Genomic DNA, 8115 nt, shown 5'->3' with positions numbered 1-8115 from the left:
TTTTTTTTTTTTTTTTTTTTATTTTTGTTTTTTTTTTTTTTTACAATGTGCCCATCTAATATCTAACCAATAAAATATTTATATAAATATTTGAATTCTAGGAAATCTATAAATATTCATGAGAAATACGAAATAAGTACGTTTAGGCCAACGACAGATGTTATCAAAATTTTGAATATCTCCTTTCATTCATTTTAACTTTTACATTAACCCTTTTTCATTGTCAATTCTTTATTCGAATTAGCCATCTCAAAAGCGAAATTCGTGTAAGAATAATATTAATTGTTTTTTAAAAACTCGCGCAGACATATTTGAATATTCTTTTATTTATTTTTTTTTTCTTTCTTTAGACTGCCATTGATACATTAATTAGTGCATTAATTTGAAAACAATATTAATATGTAAAAAGCTTTAATACAAGTCACATATCCTTATTAACAAATTCATGAATTTATGAAACATTATTTCTTTAATAGCATTAAAAAAAGGTGATTAAATTAAAATATTTTAAAATATTGAACAAAAACTTTTTTAAACCCAATGTTCTTCGGTATACCTAAATTTTAACATTCTTTTTTTAACTTTAAAAATTCGCAGAAGGCAACATAAAGCATTGGATAATTACCCTCAAAGACTAGCCAGTTCCATAAATATTAAAGTGAATAATGAAAAAACAATGTTTTGAAACTTTGGAAATAAAATTAAATCTGAAAAATTTAACACAACCGTTAATCATATAATTTCATATTATAAGCACATAAATATAATTATACTGATAAAATAATTTTTTGCGATTTTAAATTCTGAATTCTGCTAAACTTATGGTTTCATTAACTTAGCACTACAAATACAAACTAGCACTACTTAATAACTATTCATTAATCATTTAATTAGAGATAAAAAATGACCATTATTCAGCATTTACATGGCGAGGCTTAACAAGATTTTCTCTTACGCGCTCATTTTTTGCTAAATTTAAACATTTTCGATGAAGTTCACCATATGAAATTGATCAGTGCACAACAATTTTACGTTCTCTTTCGTGATTATTATTAGCAAACAACAGGACTATATGTTATTTATTATGTCCTTAAGTGTCATTATGCATTCTTTAGGTTGTGCGTTGTTTAGTCAGATCTTTGTTAATACGACTCATAGTAAATTAAGAATCGTCTGATAAAATTACTATGACATTAGTATTTATAGTATAATCATTAGTCGTTTAGAGCATTATTGTATAGAAAAAGGAGCTTTACACTACACACGGCTAACCATCTATACGTATCTCCCCGTACTTACGTTCATGTATATATATATTTGCGCGCGCGCGTGTGCGTATAACCTAAAATCTTCTCCGCACAGCTGTATAACTAATATTACCATTTGTTTCTTCTTTATATTCGCTCGTTATATTGTCGCGCGATATGTGATTGGTCACGTTTACCTGTGACATTGAGAAATCCAGGCAACGACGAACACACGCGTGCGCACATTCACGCAAATCGTAGCTCTCGTGTAAATTTGCGCGCGCGCGCGCTTATTCGTCGCAATCGGAATTAAATACATTTGACGTTTCGTGAGTCGCTCGTGCGAGAGAAACATTGCATAATACCGAAAGCATCATTTGCGCCTCGCTCGACATTCGTTATTGTAAGCCAGCCACAGGGACGCTCGACTTCCCAAATTGCTCATTCAGCCTCTCTCGCATAAATTAGCGTTCAATTGATAAACCGTAGTTAGGAAAATGTATGCTTTAGGATGAACAATTACATCGCTACAAATATTATTAAGAACGAACACTACGAATGTATGCTCGATCGAAACTGAGAAACTTTCTATTCAGGGATATACGTCTGAATTCTAACTTATATATGTTTTCAACAAGTCTTCTTAATTATTTACAAGTTATAAAATATGATATATATTATTTACGGGCAATTCTTATTCTTTATTCTTAAAATATTAAGCAAATTTTTAAAAGTAAGCGTTTTCAATTAAGAAATTAAAATATTATGATTATAAGTCTTAGCGCTTATTACTGTATAATATATATATATATATATATATATATATATATAAGAAACATGTAGGAATGTAATTAAACATATATAATTTCATAATATATTATCTATAATAAGTGCGTTAGTGTCCATTGATATTCAGAATTTTATCTACGACTGCTTAATGTAGGTTCCATATATATTACAAAGGCAATCATTTTGGTCACTACGAAATACATTATCTTTATAAAGCAACAACTTATTTTATTATTAGGACAAAGTGACATGAAACCTTGCGACAGAAAAGAGATGGCTGATTCAATTTTTTGTAATAAAATACCAAAGGAAAGTCAACGCAATTTTTATAAAAGCGATAGATTATTTGACCGTTTTGACTCTTTGTATATCTTGTTCCTCTTTCTTATGGATAAGATATAAACTGAACATTTTTTTCTAAATGTACATGTATGTGTAAGATTCCAGACAAACAACACTTTGTCCTTGCGCAAGTTTTGAAAGTGTTTTGTTGCAAATTCTCAATCGTATAAGCAACAAAGTTTGTAAATGAGTAATTTAATACGATCATTTGATATAGTTTATTGATAACTAATTGAAGTTAGCTGTGAAACTACACTTGATTACGCAATAAAAATTCAAAATTAGCCTATTATTTATCATTTCGTATTTATTTTATGTATTATAATTTTAAATATTATATTCAAATTATTATCACTTTTATCTCTCAATCTCTCTCTCTCTCTCTCTCTCTCTCTCTCTCTCTCTTTCACTCTCGCTCTCTCTTTCACTCTTTCACTCTTTCACTCTTTTAATTGCAAATAACAAATAAAAAGTTAAAGAATAAATTATTTAATATATTATGATGAGCAAGGTACAATGTGGTCGCTTGGCAGAGACATTTATTCTATAGAGACATGTACAATGCAAAGATAAGCATTAATAAATTTAACGATTTTCTTTTTTTAATAATTGCCTATCGAAATCCACTAATAAATAGGTCACAAAATATTAGGCTTTTAAATTTGTTCTATTTCGTTGAAGATATATATTCGATTAAAAATAGAATATTGCAATTTCTTCTAATCCATGGAAAGGATTCCTCTTAAGAAGAAAATTAAAATAAAATTGTTTTATTATTATTATTATAGCAGAATTAGCTTCGTTCGTAATATGCTGAAAAAAAAAATGAAACTAATCGTCGGTTAATAGATCATATTTGTTCTTGTACCATCAAAAATTTAGAATTTTAATAGTAAGATCTCATCGATCTCATAAGCTTACGGGACTAATGTTTTTAACAAAAATACGCTTAAAATATAATTGAAAACAGTTAAATGACGAAAAACAGGAAATTGAGTGTTATGATCATAAATACGTATCACGTAATTGCCCTTGAACCATTTTTAATTTAAAAATTACTATATACAAAATAAGAATAACAGATTATTTGACTAATTGTAATGCATTAAACAAAAAATATACTATATTATTATTCTTGTTGTTATTATTGTTGCTAATATTATTATTTCATTATCAATCACTAAACTCAACGCTTTCTGTTACACAATAACTACAATGATTACGTGTCAAGGACTACGTCATTATGTTACGAATTCGCAATGAAATACTATAACTAAATCTTAGAAAGCTGAAAGACAAGCCAAGTGTCCGAATTTCGCGGAAATTTATCGGCAACCACTATTTTCTTTCTCACGCACCTCGGCTCAGCCCAGGAAACGCGATTCTACGGACGATTCTACCGTCATCAGCTTTGACGGCTGCCATATAAGTGTTAATACTCATGGAATCTCTTATCGTTTCCGCCCTTCCAAGACCTAAATCCATAAAAACATAATCATGACTATTATATTGATAGCATTCTATTCTATCCTATTGTATCGTTTAATGTAGCATCATAATACATGGCTGAGTATATTTTATTGCATCGATAAATGGAGTAAAGCTTGTTCGTTACGTATTTTTAAATTTTTATCGATCGAATTATCTCACGACAATTATTGAGCGAAATTTGAAAATGCTAAAATATTTATACTTTTGCTTCTCTCTCTCTCTCTCTCTCTCTCTCTCTCTATATATATATATATATATATATATATATATATATATATATATATAATGTTAAATTTTAAATTATAATTTTCATCGCAAAATTATCATCTAATAAAATATTTTAATCGTGACGTAAATTATCACGTAGTGGACATATTATAATTCGCGAAAGAAAATGCAAAGATCACTATGGAAAAATATATTGTAGGTCAGTTTAACTAATAATGAATTTAAATTAGCAATATAAGACTAGAGTGTGTGTTATTTAAAAATTCTCAAAATTACTCGGATTATTAACTCGGAAAATCTTCATAAATAAATCCATACGATTGTAATACTATCGAATTTGCAGCTCATCATTTAATTATTCGATAATATTAATTCGCATTATCAAAGCTACTGCGACATTTAAGGGAAAAATACTAAAATGTTTATTATATTATTATTTGAATAATATTTTACACCAAGGTGCTGATATAAGAAAAAAGATTAATCAAAAAAAGTATTTATTGTTATTCTATCGATTCCGTAAATTTAAGGAATTATAAGATTAAATTATTTTTGACTTAGGGGTCAATTAGATCGATCGTTTGCCTTTCATATTTTAATCTAAAATTAACACATTTTGTTTTGACAATATAACCTACACGGAACATTTCTATATCTATTCTATACGCAGATTACCGTTTTTCGATTGGCATTCGATTGGCTCCTACTAGACGTGTCAACGCCAGTTGATACCCCCGTTAAGCGTCGAATAACTTGTCTATAAAATACAATTAACACAGCGAATGAAATTATTGTATGGACGAATGACCATTAACAGCACTATGCAGATATCAGTGCTTGAAAATGCTAATCTCATGTAAATTAAATCAGGACGTGTTCGTCGGCCATTGTCTATTTGAACGAGGTCGCTCGAAGCCGAGCTCAACTTAACCACACGACCTAACCGCGAGAGGCCGAAATGACAAATAGTGACGATAGTGGCTAAAAGAGAAAGAAAGACACGATAAAAGAAGATGGACAAAAAGTCGGTAGGTGGATACCGAGGCGACGAAGCATCGGAGAAGGGAAGCGTGACTCGCGCGGCACTCCGCATCGAGCCTCCGTCCATAACCACATGACCTTGTCCTTGAGCGCCTAGGGCCTCTCGGGCGGGTCACCGGCAATTTACCTCGTGTCGGTGACGCCCCGTTCTCACTTAACTGCCTGCGCTTCTCCGGCCCTTCTCTTCGTCCCCTCTTTAAGCGTCGAGGATTGGACGCACGGGACATTAATCGCCATGGAGATAATTAAGGTGCTTCCGCTTTCGCGGAAGTGTAAACTGGGAAGGCGACTCCCGGAGATGAGTATGCTGTTAAACGATGGACGCGAGGAACATTGTGAAACCAGATGCGCTGAAGCCGAGCTTTCAAACGATGGCACCCATTACGCAATCATCACCGAGCTCCCACAGTAGTATTCGCTATTCTTTTGTCGGCTTAAATTACTTTTCCCGTGACGCAAGGGCCAATAACCTTCCCTTCAAATTTCTTTTCAATGGATTTGTAATGGATTTCAATAGCCAATAACAGCGTAGGGAGTTATTAATAGGTACGGATAAAAGCGGAGGCTGTAGTAAAAAAGTCGAAAGGACAAGGTTACCTCTAAAAAGGCCTCCGCTATTTTGGTTATTTGCGTATCCCTTTGGTTACACTGTTTTTTCAGCGACTGCCCAAATGCACCGACATGTAAATTCTTGGAAAAATAAACAATAATTATGAGTGACGGAGATGCTGAGCGTATACATTCGTGCAAAACGACGCCTTTCCTACTATTGCGCAACACAATTTAGTTCGAGACAGCAGACCTTTCATTTAGTGACAAACTGTATGGCAGGTGGTTAAGCAGAAGAATCATACAATTTATTAAAAAAGAATCCTTCGGTTGTAGCATAATCTCCCATAACTAACGAAGGGGACGATATTCCTTGATAATCGAGTGGAAAAAGCAAATTTTTATATCGAGCATGTTTTGTTCGTAATTGATAATTCATAGGCAGCATAACTTTACAGTTCCTGCATTTACAAAGATTATTGCGAAATTTCAAATAGTTCGTATTATGGCATAATATTGTAATAATTTTTTCAAATTCAACATTTAACAAAGTTTAGAATGATATAACATTGAGAGCACAAGAACCCAACAGAGTCGTAAGCAGTTTTTATGCTTAATCATAGTGTTAGTCTTAGAATTTACTTAACTTATAGTGAATTTCGAAAACGTTTTGAAAACTATTAAAAATAGAAAAAGATTAACTCTATTTCAACGTAAAGACATTTTGAATATTTTCCTCTTACAGGTGCCACGCGAATAGAATCTGATTATTAGATGGCAATTTATGGAGATCATACTGGAGACACGTGGCTCTTGTATGTGAGAAAATGTTCTAGATTGCCCTAAATAATCATTTTTTCACAGACAATATGCACGCTTAGACTTATATGACCAATATATCATTAGCAGTTGCATTTACGTTCTTACTTCTTGCAATGATATTGTATTATCGATGCAGAAATAATAAATCCAAGCATAACGGATTGGTAGAATTCTAAATGCGATTCTTGTATGGAAGTTCGCGTAACGAGCGAGGATATAACGATTCTCTCTTAATACGTTCTCTCTTAATTGATTATTGTAAGGTCCCTTTTAATGAAAAAACATTCCTAAATCGTATTATTGATAAAAGTCATTATAACAATACCGATCTAGTGATGTTTCGTCATATAACAATATTGCACTCCACTTATATGAATATTCTTTAATGAATTATATTTTTATGTGTTTACTTTCATGGCCGTACCTTGTAATGCTCCAAAAGCCAATTTATCTCCAGGCCTCATTATTCAAAAGTATATTTGCAAATTTAAAAACAATGTAGTCATGAAAATATATTACATGCATAACCTTGTAATTATTTAAATAATTCCTTCAGATTTTAAATTTGAATTCAATATGCATTCGTGACTTGAACAAGAAAACCTTAAAAAATTTATATTTCACAAGTTATTCTTTAATATTATCTATCTATTACCAATTATACACCAATGTATATATGTATTTAATTTTATTTAAAAAAAAAATCAAAGTATCAAAGTAAATAAAACAAGAAAAATATCAAAGTAAATAAATATTTTTATATTATGTATATTAATATTGCATGTACATTCTATATCGGAATTGTAAAAAATTTTTTTCATCTAAAAATCGTAATCTGATACAGGAGACTGAACTTCGTAGAATTGAAGAAAATCTCATGAAATTGGATTAAAAATATCTTTTCTATACATTTTTACAAATTTTATATAAAAATTATTTTAATCTATCACTTCCTGATTTATTAAAGCACGATCAAATTGATTGCCAAAATTGAGAACAACAATGAAAGTAATTTGATTAACTTAATTTGAAAATAAATACTACATATTCTTTATTAATTTATGCACATACTTTTATCAATTAAATCCATTTAAAATAATAGAAGATATGGGTCGTTAAGCCTTATTACGTTTTTTAAAGTACAATTTAATGAAATTTTGGCATTATTGCAGGATTATGGTAAAGAGATTTTTAAATGAGAAATGTCTAAAATACAAACATACGCATAAATTATTGTGATCGAAAAGGTATTATTAAAATACATGTATTTACAAATTTATCATCTTACTTTTCTAAATTAATGATACTGTTATAAAACTTCAAGCAACATGTTTTACACATGCACCTTGTACATGAACTTCACCATCAAGAATAATGTAATTCCGACTTATTCTAATTATAATACAATTGTCGAAATGTCTTCATTTCATAAAATAAGAGAATATTCTTAATGACATTAGATGTACTACTTCCTTATAACGTATTATACATATTAAAAATCATATATGTCATTCAGTCATTGAATTTATCCTCTATCATACAAGGAAATTGAGTAACTTAGCCACCGATTTTTTTGCTTCCTCGTTTGACTTGTAAGCCACTTATG

This window comes from Ceratosolen solmsi, unplaced genomic scaffold (genome assembly GCF_000503995.2).
Source record: "Ceratosolen solmsi marchali unplaced genomic scaffold, CerSol_1.0 scaffold57, whole genome shotgun sequence".
NCBI classification, from domain to species: Eukaryota; Metazoa; Arthropoda; class Insecta; order Hymenoptera; family Agaonidae; genus Ceratosolen; species Ceratosolen solmsi.
Note: the sequence above shows the minus strand (reverse complement) of the source record.